This window comes from Natrix helvetica, assembly GCF_964273705.1.
Source record: "Natrix helvetica genome assembly, chromosome: Z".
Classification (NCBI taxonomy): Eukaryota; Metazoa; Chordata; class Lepidosauria; order Squamata; family Natricidae; genus Natrix; species Natrix helvetica.
Genome location: NC_138554.1, coordinates 48,563,532 through 48,586,300, shown reverse-complemented (window position 1 = coordinate 48,586,300; position 22,769 = coordinate 48,563,532). Strand labels below are relative to the sequence as shown.

General features: G+C 39.5%; 1 protein-coding gene across 7 annotated transcripts in view; it reads left to right on the top strand.

The window, feature by feature from the left end:
* Positions 1-22,769, top strand: part of THRA (thyroid hormone receptor alpha) — a 149,912-nt gene that overhangs the window by 39,195 nt on the left and 87,948 nt on the right. For all 7 annotated transcript variants that reach the window (XM_081931853.1, XM_081931852.1, XM_081931851.1 and 4 more), the window contains exon 2: positions 10,543-10,609. The gene's annotated coding sequence lies outside the window, so the exon portion shown is untranslated. The remainder of the gene's footprint in view (positions 1-10,542; positions 10,610-22,769) is intronic.

Here is a 22,769-nt window from a genome sequence, read left to right as displayed (position 1 = left end):
AATGTGATGCTAAAGGAAGAAAAGTGGGAAATGGGTGGGGAATGGTAAGTCGCTTGAGTAAGATGCGTATAGAACTTAAACATTGGGAAGAGTTCTAATTGAATTTCTTGTGTTAAGGCTAGATCTTAGGCCATCCATTGCAGCCTTGTCTTGGAAATTTGGGTATACAAGTGGTACCCAAGTTAAGAATCAGTTCCATTCCTAAGTCTGCTTTTAACTTAAATCTGTATGTACAATCGGAACTCATACTTATAAATGGGCTGCCTATTTCTAAAATGGCAGATGGCATTCCCCTTCCTTGAGCTGACAAACCTCTGAAGCTATGCCATGTTTTCTTGAATTGCTGAAAACAGACTGTATATTAAAAACATGGAGCTTCAACAGTTCATGAAAACATTGTGTGGCTACTGCAGTTCATTAGCTCAAGGAAGGAAAATGTCCGCCATATTTAGAAATCGGCAGCCCATTTGTAAGTACGAGTTGTCCATAAATCAGACATTCTTAACCTGAGGATTGCCTATAAAAGATGGTCCTCATATAGCTCATCACATGAAGCTTAATCATCTTTTAAATAAATTAGAATCTTTCAAATGTTTGGCTCATTTCCATCTCCTGCAATTTGAGTTTGTTTAATGTGTAGTGACACTTATGCACAGGACTGTTTCAGAAGATGGAAGAAAAGATCCCTGCCCTAAGGATTTTACAGTCTAAAACAGCCTTCTCCAACTTGATATGCTCCAAACATAGTCAGACTAAAACCCCAAACTGTTATGACCCCAGAATTTCTGAATTTAATTCATTTCCCCTCCAAGGGATTTACAAATTGAGGTTTTTATGATATATTCTAGAATTTTCCCAGTATTAATGTCAGACCAACTGATTTATAGTTTGCTGAATCATCTTTCCTCCCATTTTTTTTAATAAACCCATTTTCCTCTTAATTTCTCATTTCATAGGATCTAACTTACCGTTGAACTGGGTTTGTTAAGACCTTTTTTTTTAAAGTCCAGTTTAAGTGTTTAACCTTTGCTTGGTTTTTTTTTTTACTTTTAGAATCAAGACACTAGTATTGCAGTCATTCTCTCCCTGTGTTTTTGTTACTTCCATTTCTCAACTGTTTCCTTTATTAATTAATATCTAATCAGACATTATTGATACTTTTGTGATTTTTCCCCATTCTCTAAAAGAGAAATGTCAGTAAAATAAGTCAGGAATTTACTGGAAGGGACATACTTGGAAACATTTGTCTCCCAGCAGATGTTGGGGTAATTAAATTCTCCCATCACTATGACTTCATGCCTTTTAAAAAAATATTTGCAATTTGCTTTTGGAAGGCATCATCCACATCTCTTGGGTTGGGAGGGTGATAGCAGACACCAATAGCAGTATTGCTTTTTATTTATTCCTCTGCTTAATTTAATCCAAATGCTTTCTCAGTTTTGCCAAATTCTTTTATGTGCATTTCTAAAGAATGGATATTTTTAACATAGTTCTATTTATCCTCCCTTTCTTTTCCTTTTGAACAAATAGAGTTCTTCAGTTATTATATTCCACTCATTAGAGTCATGCTACCAGATAATCTTTTTATATTTATAGTTGTTTTTATATTTCTATGTTTATTGTATTATAAGCCACCCAGAGTCATCTTGATCCATGAGATTGTTACAATATAAATTTAATAAGCAAACAAACATACTTGCTAGATATTAATTCAAACTCATCTTACTTATTTTCTATACCCTAAACATTTATGTATGGATAGGAAATACCATAAACTTTATGAACCAATATTCCTTCTGATTTTTCTTTAAAAGACTTCCTTTCAACAACTTTTCTGCAGTGGTTTTTTAGAGTGCAAAACTTTTCTTTTATTCAGTTTAAAACTATCCTGATCAATCATGACATGTTTTGGCCAAATGTGTATTTTTATCAGTTCTTAAGAGGTGCAACTCATTCCGTAGTTCATCATCTAAATATTTTCAACCATGATCCCAAAACAACATTTTTTTCCAGTATTTTGTAGTCAACCTACTTTAGTTTTCTTTTTTCTCTTAGTCCTTCTACATGGACTGGAAATCTGAATGAGAAAATCATCTGAGCTCCCAGGAACTTTAGCTTCTCTCAGAGTTTTGCCACACAAATATGTAGCATTGGATCATTTTCCTCAATGAATAAATAAACAAGTGTAATACTTTTGACTCATTTGTTTAGTTGGGTTCTCTTTATGTGGTTTCAGGACTTATATGGGGAACAGATCACATTTTAGGTCATATTTATGCAGCAATACAAATATACAAAAGGGTTCAGAAACTTTAAAGCACTAGGATACCTATTTCCTTCATGCTATTAACATATCAGACTTCTTTGTGTTACTCAGATGGAATTGGCATCAAGATCTCTTTCCGCCTTAACATTTAATGATGTGAGTTCTTCTGGAAAGTGTATGATGCAATCTGTAGAGGCATTTTTGCACGTGAGGCTTGAAAGTGACTTGTGCTTAAATTGGTGCTCAAAGAGAACATGCAATTTGATTCCCTTTCAGTTATCTGTCACTTTTTCTGAGTGTTAATGTCATGAGTGCAAGCAGTCTTGGTCTTCAAGATGCCACTGGACTTGCAGCTGCTCTTCTAGTTTGTCACCTCTCTTCTGAATCTTTTTTTCTGGTTTGTCAGCATTGTTCTTGAACTGCGTATTAGGCTGGGTATGTTCCATATTTAAGTAAAGATTCTGTAACTATGCACTCTGGATTTTACACTCCTTTAAATATACTTGTTTTTCCTCAGTTGTATAAATCATCAGATTGGCATGGGTTCTCTTTTCCTTTCTCCTGATGAGTTCCCTGTTTTTTGTAAGTCATGGGAAAGGGCAGAGAAGCTATGCAGGCTTTGGAGCCGGCTTGAAAATTTTATTCACTGCTTCTTTGGGTTCTTCATTTCAGTAGGCTTTGCCCATGTTGTTGATTTTCAAGCACATTTGTCCGGTGTAAGAGTTGGAAACTGACTTTAAAAATACACACAGAAGAGAAAAACAATGTAAGCCCAGCTAACCATTAAAAAAAAAATACTGTATCCAAAATTGATCGTAGGCTGGGATTTTTATTTAATAAAATTTAATAGGTTAAGTCAAAGCTCATACAATTTGCAAATTTTCAAACTTTACATAATCTTAATCAGTTAAGTTATATTAAAAAGAGCTGGTAGGGGAAAGGGAACAAAATAAGATTTTAATATCAAATTCCTTGGTTGATGTTTAAATTGAGTGGTGATATTTTCAAGAAACTAAATTCTGTACCTTGTGTTATCCTTTCGACTGCATGACATAATTGTCCTGGAACCCTGAGAAGTGATGTTGAATCTGCCACTTTTCAGTTTCATTACATTTCTGGGCAAAAGATAATGTTCAGTTCTGTATTAGTTTACATTAAAAAAAAAAGACATCAAATCCCAAACCAATTTCCATATCTATTTCCCCTAACACTATGTACGCTTTTAAGATTATATTTCAGTAAGGGAATGTGAATTAAATAGCTTTGCAAAATAAATGGATATCTTACCCCTATGCCCACAATACTAGGTTTTAGAGGCTTTTTTATTATCAGGAGAGAATGTAAATAACTAGTGATCTCTAACTGGATTTTTCTTCATTTGGTTCCATTGGATTTCTTTATTGTTTCTCTGATAATTAAACAAATGGTTGGCTTCCTATAAAGCATCCTCTTATTTGATCTACTTTAGGACTCTGGGAGGGTGACTTGTGGCAATGGTATTTTTTGAGTGTCTCATATTTTTATCATTATGAAGACAGTTATGATATGAATAGGACTGGATTCAGGATTTTGGAATTTAAAAAAGAACTCATATCTCACATACCTGAGTTCAATTTTTAAAATACTCCTCATATTTCTTTGGAGGAATAAGTTATTTCAGGTTTTTTTTTTAAAAAATGGTCTTTTTATGCAGTTCTGTGATAGGTTCAGATCCACTTTTTTTTTAAAAAAAACGAGGATATACTGTGATTTGTTCCACTTGGGCTTAATATCTTGGGCAAACTGTTATATAACCACAGTTTAATGTGATGTGTGAATCAGGGAAAGAAAAAAGCTGAATGAGGAGGGATGTGTAAGCTGTACAGAATGATAATTAAGAGTCTGCTTAGAGGTGCTCACCAGTGATTCCTCATAGAATGAAAGATCATGAAGATTAGCTTTGAACCTCTTATTTCTCTCCTAATCAGAAGACCACATAAACAATAGGCACTAACGTAGTGCCTCAGATATGCTAGAATACTATTTCTAGATTTTCTAACTATGACTACTGCTCATTCTGGACTGCATTTAGGTTCCCATTATATCTGGAGGACTTCACAGAAAGCACAAATAATTGTTGATGGAAACGTAACAAAACTGTGAATTACACAAAGTAACAAGACAGGGATGCCCACTATTTCCTCTTTGGTTTATTTAAGTTTTGAAATGCTGACTAGAGATATACAACATCTCAATAAGATGAGAGGAGTTGGGAGTAAAATTTAAGGGGGGAAACCCTTGTGTATTAAGGGCTTTTGCTGATGACTTTGGTACTGGAAAAGCCTTTAAAAGAATTGAAATATTAATGGACAGATTAAAAGAATTTGATATTTTAGTAGGTTTCAGGATTAATGAACAGAAAATGAAGATGTTAATAAAAGTGTGAAATTAAAAGATGAATAAAGCAGTTTTAAAATTTAAAAGGTAAATATCTGGGTATTGCTATGATAGACATAAATTGTATACTATTTAAAAGTAACTGTTAAAATGTAGAAAAAATAATAAAAATGTACTAATGTGGAAAAAAAGTATAACTCATTACTGGGAAGACTTTATCTGATAAAAATGAGTATCTTACCAGAGTGATGTGTTTATTTCAGAAAATGCCTGTTTTGGCATCTGATGCACCTTTTAAAGAGTGGCATATATGATATTACAAAATGCAAAGACAAGAGGAAAATTGGCTCTACTTGATTTGAAATTATATTTTGCAGCCTACTGTATGGAACTTTGAATGAAAGTAGTTGTTGCTGAGAAACATATTGCTTTTGGAGGTAGAAAAATATGACATGAGATTTAGGTGAAATGGATGTTTGTGATACAATAAGGGCAAGATTAATGTGGATGTTACAAATCATTATGTTAAATGTGCCTTATTGAGAATATGTAACACATACAAACCTAGATTGTGTCTGAAAACACATTTGTCATTCTCAGCACAAGTAGCATTTTGTGTAGAAATAATAGACAAACCCAAATGGCTAGCCTATCATAAGATACTAAAATTTTGTGAAGAGGAATATAATATAAAATTGAGAAATGAATTAGTGGTGGCAGAGGGACATAGTTGTCAATGTTCTCTTATTTATAGTTATTAGAAAGATTTAAAGTAGACAAAATAATTTATGGTTGTAAGACTGAGTTTGAAATAGAATTGTGTAAAACTAATGAACTGATAATTTCTAAAATAAAATTATTTTTATTGAAATTTGAAACAGAAGAACAACTACTCATAGAATGTACAATAAAGAACGTATGTAAAATTTTGAAATAATTGAAAATTATATTATTTATGTTATGTAATTATCATAAAGAGAGTTTTTATAAAATGATGTTCCATTTGTATATTTCACAGGGGAAATGCATAAAGGCATAACATTTATGCTGGAAATGTGAATAACAAGGACATTTTATCACATTTGGTAGAAACGTAAAAAATGAGAAAACTCTGAATTCAAATATTTAAAATTGATTCAGAAGATTTTAAAAGATTAATTTGCAATTAATAAAAGAGGATTTTCTTTTGGGATTGGACAAGTAATTGGGAAAATAGTGGAATTTTGCTTTTGTATATGATAACTGAAATGAGATTATTGTAAGAATAAAGATGGAAAGATTCACCTTTATTAACAATAGAAGAACGGTTACTAAAGATTACTGAGATGGCTAAATTGACTTCTTTGATGAGAGAAAAGACAATTTCTACATTTATTACTGCCAGGAAACCTCTTATAGACATTTTGAAACTGAAAAACGTGAATTTCAGATTTAAAAATCCAAAGATTGGACAGGATAGGATATAGAATAAATAAAGTTATTTTCATAGAGTAAATTTATAATTGTATTTGTAACTGCTGTAAAGAAGGCCTTATAAAGAAGGAAGCAATTTCTTTGTATTGCCTCTCATTCATTAAGCTTCTTCCGTCACTTCTTTGTATCTCTTTTCCATTTTCCTTTTTCTTTTTTTCTTTTTTTCTTTCTTGCACATTTAACTTTCTCTTTGATTTCTTTCTTTTTTTTACTTCATGTTAGTTTGTATTGGTTTTATCTTTTTTTTTTTTTAAAGAAACTTTAATTATAAACGTATATTGTAGTTAATTTCTATGCAAGATCCAAAAAACGTGTCAAGGCTCTTTCCAACATATTCTCCTTATTGTGGCAGTATTGCTTAGAAAATAATGCTAATAGTTAGTCCTTGACTTAGAACAGTTCATTTAATCACTGTTGAAGTTACAATGGCACTGACCATTGCACCATCGCCATGATCATGTGATCAAATTTTAGATGCTTGGCAACTGGCTCATATTTTTGATGGTTGCAGTGTTCCAAGATCATGTAATCACATTTTATAACCTCCTAACAAGCAAAGTCAATGGGGAAGCCAGAATTGCTTAACAACTGTGTTACTAAACTTAACAAACCCAGTGATTCACTTAACAACTGTGACCCAGAAAGGTCGTAAAAAACAGGGAAAAACATATACTTTACTAATTTTTCATTTAGCAACAGAAATTTTGTGTGTAATTTTGGTCATAAGTCAAGGACTATATGAATTTTAAGAATTGAATTATACAAAATATTTTTGATACTACTTAAATGTGTTTGTTTAACAAAATTTCTATATCATCGTAATTTTAAGACATCAGTAATCATAAAAACAAAATCTTAACAACATATCTTTTATCCCATCAATAAACATCTCATCAACAATAATAAATACTGTACAGAAAAGATGGTGCCAACATAAAGTCAACTTCAAAGGCTTGATAAAAAAATACTCTTGAGAATTTCCACAAGAATGATAGGGGGAAAAGAATGACTTTTAAAACGGTTAGACCTTAGTAATAACTTAGGTTATTAAAAATATTTTGAGGGCACATCAGTATAGGGCTATGATGCGAACCTATGGCACACGTGCCACTGGTGACATGTGCAGCCATCTCTGCGGGCACACGAGCCATTACCCAGATCAGTTCCACTGCGCATACATGCATGCTTCCTGTCAGCCAGCTGATTTTTGGGTGTCTGCTGGGAGAAGCATGCGCATGCATGGGGGATGCGGTGCCCCCCACTTCTGTTTTTGGTTCCAAGAGGCTTCAGGGAAGCCTGCTAGCACCAAGATGGGGGGTGGGGAGTGTGCAGTGCCCCCCATCCCCATTTTGGTGCTAGCAGGCCTCCTACAAGCCTTGGACCAAAAATAGGGTTTGGGGGGTGCCCCCCATTTTGGTGCTAACAGGCCTCCCTGAAGCCTCCTGGGACCAAAAATGGGAGGTGGTGGATGCGACCCCCCCACACCCCGTTTTTGGTCCCAGGAGGCTTCAAGGAGGCCTGCTAGCACCAAAATGGTCATGGGGATGGGAGAGCATGCTGGGCAGGTCGCATGTGTAGGGGTGGGGTCTTGGATTATGGCTGTTGACACGCGAACACATGCTAATGCATGCACGTGCACACTTTTGGGACTTGAGGGAAGCAAGGTTCACCATCACTGGTATAGGGCCAAAGGAATGATTAGGTTTGTACCATGATAAATTACAAAATGGTTAGTTGTGGGAAGATTTATCCTCTGAACTCTGAATGTCCCAATAAGCACTTACTTTGGGTTTAGCAATATTACCAAGCATTTAGCAACACTCTTCAGAATCTATCATCTTAAGAGCTTCCTATATTTTTTAAAAATTAAACTGTGTTTCTTTGCAACCCAAAGAAAGCTAAATTGAAACTGTGAAGATTGGATTTTAAAAGTTTGCTTATGATCCCGTTTGTTTTATCCCTCCACATTTATCTTATCCCTGCCAATAAATCGCAGTTGCAACTCCAAGCCCTTCCCTTGTACAGTTTTTTAAAATCTCTAAGATTTATTATAGCCACATGGATTATTTCAGTTGTTGGCTCCAAGTCTCTTTTGCAGCATACACTCATACCCACGCATCCAAATTTCTGCCTTCATGCCTGAATCTGGTTTTTATGCCACACTACCGTATCAAACACGGACTTCCCTGCTGCACCCCTTCAGCCACCCCTTTGCCTCCAGGTGCATCTTGACTCCCTTTCAGCTATGGACTTCGGCCATGGTTTGTTTTGCAGCTGCAAATATCCTGAGTCAGCAGGAAAAATCCATGTTGGGTGCAGGGATAGTGGGAATTGGGAGCCAGCCAGGCAGTTGCATGTTAAGAGCGTTATTTAAATGACTGGAAAAGGAACTAGTTTATCTCCTGCAGAGAGTAATTTTTTTGTTTCTTTGGGGCCTTAATTTGAATTTGGATGCTCACCAAGAGTAAGCTTTTGAACCTAATTTCATCCTGGAATGTACAGAGAAGTGATAGGGATGTAGTTTTGTTTTCTGTAAAGAAGACAGGCTCTGAACATGTACAGAGCACTTTTCCTTCAAAAAACAAAGAAACAGAACAAACTGAACACAGCTGGATGAACATTTGCATCCCTGACACAACATAAAAGGTTATTTAGGCAAATTGAAGATTGGAAACATTTTTTCAGCCGCGGCTTGCACTTAGCTTACACAATGTGCTGAGGAGATGAGATCATGATGCCACTAAGAGTCTTCCTTTTAGGATAAGTTGAAGGCCATATGGCATTTATTTTACCTTTAACACACCACACATCACCACCCCACCTCACACAAAAGCACAGCTTTTATAAAAATGGAATTAAAAATAAAGGGAGATGGGAGCACTTTGGGTGATGACTAGGATGTGTAGCAAGATTACAAGGTGCCATCAGCTACGAGTTGATAATCCTGACATGAAGGTTTGATTCATACATTGCACCAAACCACAAAGTTGGTTGCATCCTGGATGAAATCATTATGATTTCAAACTCTGATTAATGGCTTGGTATGTTTTGTAAGCTTAAATTGACTCCAGAGGATGGCCTGGAGGAACGTTGTCCACACGGTCGTGAAGGTGGGACACAACTTCGCAACTAACAACAACCTTTTGTAAATCAACCTATTCAATTATGATTAAAGAAGCCATTATGAAATAAAACTTGGTGTAGCATAATGTGTGAACTATATCAGTCTAGTGTTTTAAGATACTAATAGTAGACTAAGTCAATTGCACTTGTTTTCATACCATTGTCTTGTCTATGCTACAGGGACAGTGGGGCATTCCTATAGTCATTCTCAGTTCCTTTTGAGAATTTGAGGAAAAGACTGGCTTGATGATTGCAAGACTCAATTACAATCAAATACAAGCTATGTTGTGGACATAGTGGAAAAGTAAACTTATTTCGTGGAGACTGTTGTATGCGTTGAATTGCTTTTGGATAAATTTCAGTGGCTGGTTTGCAAAACACTTCCAACTAATATAAGTGGGCATCGGCTACCCGTAGTTTGCAGTTCAGAATATAGTGTTAAGTCAGCCATTGTCTTAGCAAGTTGAATAAATCAGATCAAGCCCTAATTTATTTTTATGTGAGTATAGCATATTATGTAAATACATTAATTTCTTTCTTGAATTTATGTATCCGCTCATCTCAGCCTTGCGACCTCTAAAAAACTAGCTCTCAATCAAAATCTCATACGTGTCTGATTCCATTAACATTCTAACCCTGATGCCTAAGCTTAAACCAAATCTTTACAGAAAGCTAACAGGGTCAGGGCCATCCAGATTTGAAGGGGGATGCTGTTCCAAAGAACAAGCACCACAATAGAGAAGTCTCATTTCCTGCATCTTTTTAGTTGGCATTGTTTCACAGAAGGGATATGGAGCATGCCTATCCTGTGAGATGTGGTAGAATAGACAAATTCCCATTCTGTGTCCACTATAATAATCAATGATAAATTGTATCCTGCATACTGTAAGCTAGTCTGAAACCTGACAATTCTCTTTCTTCAAGGATCTTTGGAACTGCAAATTATTAGCCTCTCAATATCCTTCTTCTAAAGGGAAAAGATTAAAATTGTCTGAGTTCATTGAATCCGGCAATTACTTCCTGAGTCCCTGAATATTATTATGTTTACAAGCTGAATTTAAGATTAAGCAGATTGTGTGAACTGTGCTAACGTGTATAGTTGGAGAATAATGACAAACTGCATCATTGACCTTTACAAAATTACCAGATATATCGGTCTGCATCTTGAGGGACACTATGGCTCCTGTTGTTCTAAAGAAAGACATAGTCTGGTAAAATGAGACTGATTGATATCAGTAAAATGAGGTGAAATGAGAATGATTGATATCTTTGTAATAATCAGATGGTGATATTTTATTTTTCAGAAACCTTGGATGAAATAAGATAATTTGAAAATTTTCATTTGGCATCCAGGCTAACTTCAGATCGCAGGTGAGTACGCTCAGTTACAGTATTAATGTAACTCATTCTGTGGCTTGTTCAGCTTTAATTTAGCATGTTTGTGCTTTGTAAACCAAGTTTTTGTGCTACCAAGAATCTGTTACTGTAGATGTTCTGTGTTCTAAGTGATGTGTTATGTCTGCATGGTGTCTGTTTCTTAGTCTGGTTTGCCTTATTGGGTTGACATCAGTCTTGCAAGTCTCAATGTGCTCCCCTTCCTCTTTTATCTCAATGAGAATTAAGGGTTTAGGGCTGTCCAAAATGTTTTTATAAATTATTTTCTTTCTTGGCTTATATCTTGTTTATCTCATCATTGCCTCGCTAACGGATTTTTCCTCTGCTCTTCAAGGCCACCTTCATCACATTAGGCTAATACAACCTTATACCACCAGTGTACCATCTAACTGGATCTCCCATAATTATCAACCAGCGTGAATATTCTAGATCCTCACATTGGATTCCACACAATCATTCTAACTCTGCCACAAAATCAACAATAAAATCCTGTACTAAATCCTGGCCTGAAACCCAACTCAAATAAGTCTAGATCAGTGGCCACCAACTGGTGGTCCGTGAGAAAATTTTGATGGTATGCAGAAAAATTATTTGCATTTTTTATATTGCACTAAATACTATTTACCTTTTTAAAAAAATCATATTAGTGGCCCGCGGGATTTACAATTATGAATTTAGTCGTCCCTGTGGTCCGAAAAGTTGGTGACCCCTGGTCTTAGATCAGAGGTATCAAACTCAATTCATTAAGGGCCAGATCAGCATTATGGTCATCCACAAAGGGCCAGGTGGGCATGGCTGGGTGGTCACGTGACTAGGTAGGCATGGACAACTCAACCTGAACTGCTCAAAATCGTTCACATTGAGGGGGACCTGTGATGGGCCAGGCAAGATTTTGCGCTACTGATCTTGCACTACAGTAGTTTAGGCCTCTATTCTCTGTGAATTGAGGCTTGTACCAGATCTGGCCAAAGAGCATTTGCAAGATGATGAGATTTTGGGGCAGCATTTGCTTTGCTTGATGCCTCCCATCAGCTTGAAAATACCTTTCACACTATTCCAGTCTCAGCACAAAGAGCATTTAAAAGCTGATGAGAGGTTTCAAGCAAGGTGATTTTGCTGCCCCAAAGTCTTGTCGACTTGCAAATGCTTTTCATGCCAAGATTGGGACAGTACAAAAGCCATTTGCAAGCTGATGGAAGTCTTGAACTAAGGGATTTCGCTGCTCCAAAGTCTTGCAAACGCTTTTCATGCCGTCCCAATCTTCCTCTGTGCTCAGAAGGAATGAGAGATTAGCAGCACAGCCACTGACTGGCTTTTCCACACCAGGGAGGGGTGGTCCCAGTGAAAGGGGACTGTGAGGCCAGACAGGCAAGCAGGGCATGGAGGCGCTGATGCAAGCATGGCGCTGATCTACAACTTGGTGCAGCCATCCGGGCCAGAACATGGTCAGATTTAGATCAATCCATGCAGCTGCCCTGGAGTCAGCAAGAGACCACCCTGCTGCCTCGGTCCCAGCAACTGGGCATGTACACAGGCAGCGAGCACTGGCATCCTGGGTGAAAGGGAAGTGCTAAGAACAGTCAGCTTGTGGGGCAAGACAGTCCCTATGGACGCTAGGTCCCACGGGTGCATGCCCCCATGCCCAAGAGGCAGGGCAGGGTGGCAGGGCAGCCTCTCAAGTCAGATATAAGGCTGATCATGTTCTGGCTCAGATGGCCTCCACTAGGTTGTAGAATAGATCAACGCCCATGCTCCATTCATTGGCCTGGCTTTGCAGTCCACGAGGCTTCCCTTTCACTGGGACTCCCCCCCTCTTGGAAAGCAATGGCCAGGCTTCTCGGCTACAGAACCCGACCCAGGCCAAGCAAGTGAAAGAGCACTGTGCACATGCCCAGAGGCACCCTCTCCAGATGCCCAAGCTGAAGTGTCTGATGCACCCACCCAAGCGCCGGACCAGGGTATAGCCCCTGCAGCTCACCCCAAATTCACCTCTAACCCGCTGCACCGTCTAGATGCGATGGCTCGCAGCCTTGCCCATGGATGCCCCTGGCCAAGCCCCATCCACGAGTGCTGCCTTGGAGTGCAGGGCAGGAGTTCCACCAGCAAAGCTGGTCTGGGTTTTCTGATCTGCAGGTGGAGAAGGACAAGGCTCCGGCAGCCTTTTCTCCACCTGCAGATCAGGAAACCCAGACCAGCTTTGCTGGTGGAATTCCTGCCTGGTGGTTCAAAGGATATGGGAATCTGCAGGCGCCAGGCATGTGCTTTCCAATGGAGGAGGAGGCTGTCCGAGTATAAAAGAAAGCGCTGCCAGTCTCTCCCCTTCCTCTCATCCCTTTCTGAGCCTGGCCTCTCAACCCGTGAGGCTTTTCTTTCATTGGGACTGCCCCAGCCTCTGCATGGAAAAGCCACTGCCGCCGGCAGCATGGCTACCAGCAGTGTTACCAAACTCTCCCCCTCGTCCATGTGGTTTGCCCTGGAAACAGCAAAGGGCCAACCTGTATCACCTTGGCCTGGTACAGGCTGACCTGACACTGATCTACAACTTGGGGACTGAACGTAGTCAGCTTTATATCTGATGTGTGCAGCTGTCCTGGAACCAGCGAGATAACACCCCACTTCTTTAGCCCCACCCCCTGGGCATGTGCACAGAAAGCAGTGAGCGCTGACATCCTGGGTGAAAGGGAAGAGCTCAGAACTCAGTCAGCCTGTGGGGCAAGATGGTCCCCAGGAACGCCAGGCCCCATGTGTGCTCACCACCTCTTGTGCATGGGTCTAGGGCAGTGGTGGGCAACCTTTTTTTTCAACTGAGCCAAATCTCGCCAAAACCACGATTGAAATTTATTTTGAGAGCCACATTTTTAAAACCGAAAATACATAGGATGGTACACTGTTTTTAGTTTCAATAAACTCTGGCATTTGAAGCACACAAGTCTTAAAGCTGTCAAGTTACAAGATCCTTGCATCCCTAACCCTTTAGGAAAAAAACCCCAAGGGGTCTTCAAACCTGACAGCTTTAAGACTTGTGGACTTCAACTCCCAGAATTCCTCCTCCAGTCATGTTGGCTCAGGAACTCTGGCATTGAAGCATGCAAGTCTTAAAGCTGTCAAGTTGCAAGACCCTTGCACCCCTAACCCTTTAGAAAAAAAAAACCCAGGGGTCTTCAAACCTGACAGCTTTAAGACTTGTGGACTTCAACTCCCAGAATTCCTCCTCTAGTCATGTTGGCTCAGGAACTCTGGCATTGAAGCATGCAAGTCTTAAAGCTGTCAAGTTGCAAGACCCTTGCACCCCTAACCCTTTAGAAAAAAACCCCCAGGGTCTTCAAACCTGACAGCTTGAAGACTTGTGGACTTCAACTCCCAGAATTCTGAGAATTGAAGTCCACCAAGGGCATCAATCATATTAGCCCAGGGATCTGCAAAATTGGCTCTTAAGATTGGTGGACTTCAACTCCCAGAACTCTGAGAGTTGAAGTCCACCAAGGGCATCAATCATATTAGCCCAGGCAAGGATCTGCAAAATTGGCTCTTAAGACTGGTGGACTTCAACTCCCAGAATTCTGAGAATTGAAGTCCACCAGTCTTAAAACAGCCACCTTTGCAGACCTCTGTGTTAGCCCAAAGCCTGGCGCTGGGCGGGCCTTGCTCCCCCATTGGTGGAGCCCCAAGAAGCGAGGAGGGAGAAAAAGAGACGGAGGCAAGGAGCTTCCCCCCCCCCCCGCAAAAATCTTATCAGGGAGCCGGCGGGCAGTAGCAAATTAGCTGATCACGCGGCGTGATCAGCTAATTTGCTACTGCCCGCCCGGCTCCCCGGTTAGATTTTTGCTGGGAGGAGGCGGGGGGGAAGCTCCTTAGCCTCCGTTTCTTTATCTGCCTCCTCGCTTCTCGTCCGCGCCCGATTTCAGGATCCTCCCTAATCATTGTGGGTCAAAAAGAAAAAAGGGAAAGGGGCGCTTGTTTTGAAGTGCCCGAGAGGAGGGAGGGGAGCGGGCGCCCGGCACACAGAAGAGCCACATTAAAGTGTGTAAAGAGCTGCATGTGGCTCGCGAGCCGCGGCTTGCCGACCACTGGTCTAGGGGGCCGAGTGGGGGTGGCCCCTCACTGACTCCAGGCCAGCCTCATGGATCTAAGGCCGACCACATTCCAGCCCGGATGGCTGCTAACAGGTTGTAGATCAGCGCCCGATTGGCCTGGGCTGAGGCACTGCAGGTCAGTCCTTTGTTGTTTCCAGGACAGCTCTGTGGTCCAGGTGTAACCACATTGCGGGCTAGATCTGGCCCTCGAGCCTTGAGTTTGACACCACTGGTCTAGATAATCTGTTTCCTCCAGAGTTCTTGTCAGTTGCAGACCAATCTTTCTCAACAACCTGAAAAGGGAAGATTGGAGATTGGTTAGTACCTGTCAAAGATTATTTGGTCCATGAATGGACTCTTGAGCGGGGGGAGTGTACCACTACTTCTTTCAAGGCAGAAAGCATTATTCCTCCTTTTAGAGAGGCTAACAGCATGGGTTAGGGACATAACAATTAGGAACATGGTGGTTCAGTGGCTAAGACGCTGTGCTTGTTGATCAGAAAGGTCGGCAGTTCGGCGGTTCGAATCCCTAGTGCCACATTACTGGAATGAGCTCCCATTACTTGTCCCAGCTTCTGCCAATCTAACAGTTCAAAAGCATGAAAAAATGCAACTAGAAAAATAGGAACAATCTTTGGCAGGAAGGTAACAGCGTTCCGTGCATCTTTGGCATTTAGTCATGCTGGCCACATGACCATGGAGATGTCTTCGGACAACACTGGTTCTTTGGCTTTGAAATAGAGATGAGCATGCCCCCTAGAGTCGGGAACAACTAGCACATATGTGCGAGAAGAACCTTTACCTTTATCTTTAACAGCATGGTTTGGGCTTAACTGTAGGTCACTCCCCTGGTCCTTTCACAATCTAAAAAGATCCAGATCAAGTAAATAGGTGAATGAGCTGTCAGCATGGAGAACACTGTCTACTTCCTCAGCAATCTTCGACTCAAATTCATTCGAAAATAATTGTATCCGTCACTGCCTTTATATAAAATGATAATTCCAGGTTCTTCACTAAATAATTCTTGGATGCCTTCAGGTATGATTTAATATATTGTTGTTTATATTAAATTATTGTTGTCTGTTTTAAGCTCATTTTTTATTTAGTTGAAGGGATTCTGGGATCCACACAAAAAGTTTTCATAATCTGCTTAACATAAACAATTATATTTAAAAATGTTTAAATATAAACCATTTAATTATTATTTTTAAAAATAACTGAATGTATGGTGTACTTTCAAAATTAAGTTCAAAAAGCGAACAGGCTTTACTTAACTCCAGGAAAAAATATTTTCCCAATAATACCTAATATGGAAAATAAAATTGATGAAAGCAGTGGGACATAAGGGATTGTTCAAATGAAAGGACATTCCCCATTTCGAATTTTTTGTATGTGTGGTTTTGCATACAGTAACTAGTACATACCAGTAATGGCAAGCCTTTTGGGCTTGTCATGTTAAACATTTGGAAAATGCCTAATTTGACTTTACTGGTATGTCCCCCCTGCCCCCCCAAAAAAAAACAAAAACAAAAGAGAAACAATTCTCCATCTCCTGTCACTCCATCTAGGCCATCCTGAACAATACCACTCAGCAGTGCCAAGGCTGGGCCTGAAGTGGTGGCTTAGACCTTGACTTAAGCCTTAGCATTACCGCTGTCATTTAAAAAGCCCTCCTCGCACCCCAAGCTTTGGGGAATGGCATAATTGTTCCCCATAGCAAAGCACTCCCCAGGATTTTTTTGCATGCCACTTAGCCCCAGGGGATTTCTCTTTCTGTTAACATGCCCTTATGGCCCACCTGAAGCTGCTCTTGGTCACACAAGGCCTTCTTTCTTGAAGTAACTTTGGAGAATGCTCTTCCATGGTTTCTGCAGCCTCCAAAAACTGTGAAAGCATGTCAAGTTCTTGTGTAAATTATAGAGGCTTCAGAGGCCATGCAAGAGCATTCTGCAGTTGCTTAAAAAAAAAAAGGCCTTGTGCAACCTGAAGCAACTTTTGCTGTCTCCAAAAATCACATAAGAAATATGCTTTTGAGAATTATTGTCAGATGTTGGTGAATACTGGTGTGACATTCAAAATGTCGTGGTATGTCACCTTTGATACATGTGTCATAGATTTACTGTAACAGATTATTCAATACTAAATATTCTTGAGTTGTTCTTATTGAGGTCCATCCTAAATTGCACCAAATATAAAGAATCTAATGGACAGCAATAGTGATTATTCTACTAAAGTTCAGGAAAAGGTCGCCACGATGTAAAAAAGATGTGGAGACTCTAGAAAGAGTGCAGAGAAGAGCAACAAAGATGATTAGGGGACTGGAGACTAAAACATATGAAGAACGGTTGCAGGAACTGGGTATGTTTAGCTTAAGAGAAAGAAGGACTAGGGGAGACATGATAGCATTATTCCAATATCTCAGAGGTTGCCACAAAGAAGAGGGAGTCAAACTATTCTCCAAAGCACCTGAGGGTAGAAGAAGAAGCAATGGGTGGAAACTAATCAAGGAGAGAAGCAACTTAGAACTGAGGAGAAATTTCCTGACAGTGAGAACAATTAATCAGTGGAACAGCTTGCCTCCAGAAGTTGTGAATGCCCCAACACTGGAAGTCTTTAAGAAGATGTTGGATAGCTATTTGTCTGAAACGGTATAGGGTTTCCTGCCTAGGCAGGGGGTTGGACTAGAAGACCTCCAAGGTCCCTTCCAACTCTACTATTGTATTGTATTGTATTGTATAAAAAGAGTTAATTAAGTGAATTGTTTAAATAGCAATTAAAAATAACCTATTAAATTAAGGATAAGTGGTCATCTACTTCATGCATTTCCAGTAAGTTAAATGTGCTAATTTGTGAAGAAGGCAAGTATATTGAAAATGCAACAAATATGTTTTGACATGATGTATTTTTTTCTTATTTTACAATTATATAATGTATTTTTATTTTCATTTTTAAAAATACAAGCAATATATTTTTTTAAACTGAGATTTAGATTTAAATTGAAAAGTAATTTTAGATTTACATTTAAACAATATACATGAGGAAATAGAAAGGAAACCCATCAAATTTGAAGACAACACCAAGCTGGCAGGAATAGCCAACACTCCAGAAGACAAGCTCAAGATCTAAAAGATCTTGTCAGACTTAAAAACTATTCTTTGATCCAGAACAATTAACTAATTATGGGCCATTTTCAAATATTCCATTCTTGGATGGGTGATTGAGGAAATTATGGCCTTGTATGTCCAAATGTACCTGGTTAAAATTGATTTTCTGGACTTATTTCAATCAAGATTTCATCTAGGCTTTTGAATTGAGGCTCACTTGATCACCTTGATAGGTGACATTTATCAGAAACAGGAGGGAAATATATCCCTGCTTGTTGTCTTGAAACTCTAGATCAGGGATGTCAGGGATGTCAAACTCGATTTCGATTGAGGGCCGCATCAGGGTTGTGTTTGACCTTGGCAGGGTCAGGGGCATGGCCAGGGTAGGTGTGGTCAGCTCAATGTCACTCATATCGGGGGCACCTGTGGTGGCCCGAGCACTCTGCCAGCAAAAACAGGCTTCCCAACTCCGTTGTTGGCTGTAACGGCCTCCTGCAACTCTGCCAGCGAAAATGGAGCTTGCAAGGGCCACGTGCTGCTCTCCCAAGCTCTGTTTTTGCTGGCAGAGGCACCATGGGCCGGTCCTTTGCTGTTTCCAAGGCGACCCCGCAGGCCAGTTCTAATCACCCGGCAGGCCAATCTGCCCCCCGGGCCTTAAATTTGACACCTAGATGGTTTTCAGTACTATTCACCACCACATACTAAACCTCTAGGCCACTGATCTATACTATGGTTACCTATTCTGATAGCATTAATATGAAATGTTTGGGATAACCTATTTGGAGCAGGATGCCACTAAATATAGAAAGAGCGTTTCACAATTTGGGAAATCTGCTTGAACTCCAGTTATAATGGCCACTGTGCCAGTACATCAGATTCAGAAACCCTAATTCAAGGTGCCAATAGTATTTTTAAGCCTTACATACATAGTGGTTGACTATGCCTTTGACCACCTTGCTGAGGGCTCTCTTTCCTTGGAATACTGTATCTCACCTCCCAATATATTACATTTTCTAAGAGCTGTGAAAATATGGTTTTTTAGAAAGGCTTTTGAGACAAGAAAGGTAATGTCACTTCTGAATTGCAATTTCTTTAATTAACTGATGGATAATTGTAGTAATTAATCTTTATTTTTACTTATTCCCAGTAATATCATAATACGTTCAGTTTACAGAAATGGAGCAGTATGTAAGTCTAAATAAACTTGCTCAGGTATCTAAAGAAAGCAGGACAAGCCTTTTTGAAAACTAGTTATGGTTAGGAGGTCAACTACTGGATATGTAAGAAAAGACATTTAGTTGTCTTAATTTTGTTATGTTTTGTATTCCCCATTATAATTGCATTTAAGCCACCTTGAATGTTGTACTAAAGGGACAATATAAATTCTAAAATGAATTAATTAATTGCTGAAGCCTCCAATTATGTAGGTATGGGACCTGAATTAAAACTCATATGATATGCAAGATAGCATGAAAATCATCAACATGGTACATGATTGAAATATAGAACTCTGAGGAGCATGGTATGAAATTATGTATTTTGGCCATATAGAATTTTAATAACTTGGATAGTGATGATAGTGACTTTTAAAATGTGGAATGTCAAATCTCAGAATCATCTTGAACCATCACATCTACAAAGTATGGGCCATTATGTTTGTAAACACAGTCATATGTCAGATATTTGAAGCAGATTGCATTATATTTGTTTCTGAATAAAATCTACAGTAAGTGATAATTTAGCACAGGTGGAAGTTGTTCTAGAGGAAATTCATTACCAAATTACATAGCTCTTATGTCTGTTAGTCCTTGTGAGGTTTTTGGAATATATTCTAGACTACAGTATTTGTTTTTAAAGGGGTAGTAATCCAATAAGGAAATTTAATTATATTTGTATCCCCTGCATTGCAGTCTGAGCTTTACAAAATAGTTCTGAAAATTTCTTCTTCCATATTCTCCAACAACAACATGTTGTTGAGGAGTGAAGGGAAATTAACTTCCTTTTACTTTTCTTTAGGACTTTTTCTTGGCTGGTATGTTAAAGTAGAAATGAAATGCTCTGCTATTGCAGTGCCATTGCTTATTTGCATATTTTGAAAGTGAAAGAAGGGGAATTTCGGCAATTTAGGAAGGAAATACATGCTGGGAAATCCATGCAGTTGAAGTTCTGTTACATTGGGGACATAGAAAATTGGTATGGCTGTTCTGTTGTATTGTCCACAAGTTGTGAAGCACATAAACCTAAATTCTCTTGTAAAGGTTTTCATGCTTTTTTGTAAAGGCTTTTAAACTTCATTGGTATGAACTATTACAGGTAGTTGTCTTCAGCTTGCAACCACAATCAAGACTAGAATTTCTGTTGCTAAGCAAGGCAGTTGTTAAGTGAGTTTTCCCAATTTTACAACCTTTTTTGCCATGATTGTTAAGCACATCACAGCAGTTGTTAAAGGAATCAAGCAGTTGTTAAGCAAATCCTCTTTCTCCCATTATCTTTCTTACTAGAAGACACCTGGGGAGTCACAAAAAGTGAGCATATGACCTTTGCAGCCTTTATAAATACATGCTAGTTGGCGAATGCCCAAATATCGTTCATGTAGTTGTGAAGAAGCTGTGAAAGTTGTAAGTGCAAGAATTATTTATAAGTCACATTTTTCAGTGTCATTGTAACTTTGAACGGTCACTAAATGAATGGTTGTAAGTTGAGGACTACCTATACCAGTGATGGGGAACCTTTTTGTAAACGTGTGCCAAAATTGTGCATGCATGCACAATAGTGTGCACCCGTGTGCCCCACACCCACAATGCAATGTGCCCTGCCCACCTGTGCATGCGCGCGCAACCCCCTGGGTGGGTGGGGGAGTTTTCGCCCTCTGCAGGCTTCAGGAAAGCCCCAGAGTTTGTTTCTTGCCTTCCCCAGGTTCAGAAGGCTTTCCTGAAGCCTGGGGAGGGCGAAATGGCCTCCCCCGGCCCCCTGGAGGCCCCCTGGAAGCCCCCTGGAAGCCTGAAACGGATCATTTCTGAACTTTTGACTGGCCGTTGGGTCTGTTTCTCATCCTCCCCAGTCTCTGGAGGCTTTCCTGAAGCATGGGAGAGCGAAAATGGCCTTCCCCAGCCCCCGGGAGGCCATCCGGAAGCCTGAAACGGATCGTTTTCGAATTTTCAGTTCGCCCGTTGGCCCCATTTTTTGTCCTCCCCAGGCTCTGGAGGCCTTCCTGAAACTTGGGGGAGGGCGAAAATGGCCTCCCCTGGCCCTCTGGAAGGCAGAAAATCAGCTGGCCAGTACGTGCATGTGTGCTGGATCTGATGGCTTGTGTGCCGGCAGATATGGCAATGCGTCCCACCTGTGGCATGCATGCCATAGGTTTGCCATCACGGACCTATACAGCCTGAAAAATTGTATTGAGACTAAATATGTTGATGCAAGGGGACTATTTGACTTGTGTTCGTATTTCTTCTAGGTCTTGTTCATAACTTGAATCTGCCGCATTTGAAATAACTAGTTCAAAACCCAGAATATGTTAACATTTTGACCCCAACATGCTCTTTTCAGACTGTAACTCATATCTTCCCAAAATTAGTAATTTAATGCATGGAACGGTTTGCGAATCCCTAAACAAACTAGTAAAGGCTGCATTCTGCTGTGCCACAATGGGAATAAATTAGGGAATTATTTACAAAAATTCTAGAGCGAAAGCTTCTTTATTGCAACAAAAATAATAGTCTTTTTGCATCTGACAAGAATGAATGTATTATGGTATAAAGTTTCCATGGATTGACAAATAATAAATTTATTAGCTTTTACATAATTGTGGAATTTTAAAACCTCCCATGGCATGGATGCAGGTTACTTGATGAACTGTCTCGTCCCTCTAAGGCAAGCCCACCTTACTCATGCCAGCAGTGGAGGCCTGCTGTGGATCCTGTCAATCAAGGAACTCCAGGAGAAGAGCCTTCTCTCTCTGGAACACTCTGGAACATTTTGTCCCCCAGGGTGAGGTCTATCCCCACCTCCGTATCCTTCCCAGAGGCCTGAAGACCTGGGATCCCAGCAAGGGAGTATCACATTGGAGGTGGCTACTGAATTAATTAGCTGACTCCACCTCCCCCCTGTACTTTCTCTTCCCCCGCCCTCATTTTTTAAATTCAGACTATTTTACTTTTATTGTTTATTGTTTCATTGATTTGCTAGTGATACGTTTACACTTTTATCATTTTTCTGTTTTACTGCTGTAAGCTGCCCAAAGTAGCCCTATAGTTAAATAGGCAGCAAATAAATTTAACAAATAAAATAAATTCTACCGATTTCTAAGACAGAAATTTAAAAAGCCTTGGCATTGTCACTCTTCCAAATGCTCACTTTGAGGCCTGTGATACAGTGAAAGGTGGCAATAGAAACTTACAGAGAAGGGACTGGCCTTCAGAAGGGCTACTTCTCAAATCTTGATGTTCTAGTGTGATGGACGGATGACAGATCCCAAGTTTTTTTTTTTTTTTTTTTTCAAAAAGTTTTATTGGTTTTTTTAAAAACATTTATGTGGAAAAGGGGTAGGTGGAATTACAAATTTTGGCAGTTGCAAATGTGGCAGACGCCCCCTCCCTCCAAACTCCTAGGTTACATCAAAATATCAAATCTTAATACATAATCATAAAAAGTCAGCATCTTAATTCTAGAAAAAATAATTTTCAATCAATTTATATAATTATAATATATAGTCTAGTTATAAATTCATATTTACTTTCGGTCTGTTTATAACATTGTGATTTCCTTATTTATTTTTGTGATCTGAGTTTTCTTGGTGTTGCCCCTTCACCCCCCGCTGGCAGAGCTCCGGCCCCTCCCGTGTCCTGTATGACCGTTGTAGTATCTTCTGTTTTTTCTAGGTTGGCTTTGTTTTTTTCCATAAAGGCCTGTGCCTCTATGGGTGTATTAATTCTGATTCTTGTCTCCTCCCAGAATATT